The sequence below is a fragment of the Magnolia sinica genome, chromosome 18 (genome assembly GCF_029962835.1).
Source record: "Magnolia sinica isolate HGM2019 chromosome 18, MsV1, whole genome shotgun sequence".
In the NCBI taxonomy this organism is placed as follows: domain Eukaryota; kingdom Viridiplantae; phylum Streptophyta; class Magnoliopsida; order Magnoliales; family Magnoliaceae; genus Magnolia; species Magnolia sinica.
This window is the reverse complement of record NC_080590.1, coordinates 63,282,247-63,283,623: the sequence shown is the minus strand read 5'-3', so window position 1 is coordinate 63,283,623 and position 1,377 is coordinate 63,282,247.

Below are 1,377 nucleotides of genomic sequence, written 5' to 3'. Positions count from 1 at the left end.
GCCAAAGGCTTCTTTAGAAAGTTACTGTGCTCAAAACTTAGATGACCCACCATGATATTTTTACAAAATCTATCTCGTTCATCAGTTTTGTGAAATTATTTTAGGACATCGGACTGAACAAAAGGTGGACCCAATGCTCAATCAGGCCGAAAACATAAGGATTGAATGTCAGTTGAAATATTCATGGACCACAAAAGTTTTGAATCGGATTAATATTTATGTTTTCGGTTCATCTCTTAAAGAATGATGTTGTGAACAGTATGTAAATATCAATTTCAACCTATTTCAACGACAAGAAATCCTTACCCACAGTGCAACCCACTTGAGTCTTGGATATTTCCCAATTTTTGTTTTAAGTCTTAAAAAAAATGAACGTATGGGATAGATTTTGCAATCTACCTCTTTGGGAGAATAGGTTTATTGAGTGACACGTGAGATCAAGCCTGTGTAGCACCTAACAGGGCTCACACACGGAGTGTTAGCGCAGCCGTATACTATATGGTCCCTGTCATATATCTCAGTGACCACTTTGAGCAAAATACATGTAACATATGATTCTGACCATCAACATCCATAGGTTATTTTAGAAAAAAAAATAAAATGTAAAGAAGAATTTCAATGGCTCTTAGATATCATAGATTAAAGATCATTGTTAAAAACCATTATTAGGGGATACTAAGGGTGTGTTTGGGCAGTGAGATTAGAAGGGATTAGGTGGGTCTTGCGCCAATTCCACTCCTTGTTTGGGAAGAATGGAAAAGCTTGGAATTAGATCAGATGGAATTGCCGTGGTCGCATGCCAATTTCACTCAATTTTAACAAGTTATGTAGGTCCTACTATGATGTTTGGGCTATATCCACACCATCCACCCATTTTTCGAGATTAGTTTAGAGTATGGGCTAAAAAAATCAAGTAAATCTAAAGTTCAAGTGGACCCCACCATAGAAAGGAACGGGGATTGAATACTTACAGTTGAAAACTTCTTTGGGGCACATGAGTTTTGGATCTACCTTATTTTTAGGCCCATGCCATATAATGAGGTTATAAAACAAATGAACGGTTTAGATATAACACATGTGTTATATTCTCATTAATTTCAAATGATGGTGGGTGTATACATTCAATGTACCACCGTATTAACAACAAAGCATGACGTTAATCTTATACATGCCAACAGGGAATAATCCCCGCTATGGGTAATAATTATGTTTTTTTTGAATCCCATCCAACGTAATCCCTTCTAATCCCACCGCCCAAACACGCCCTAACGTATCAGATTATGTATACGAAATGTGCGGTTCGAATCATCATCGAAGTCAGTGGGCCCGAATCCTGGGTCGCGACAGACTTCGGGAAAAAAACAAACGAAATCGTAC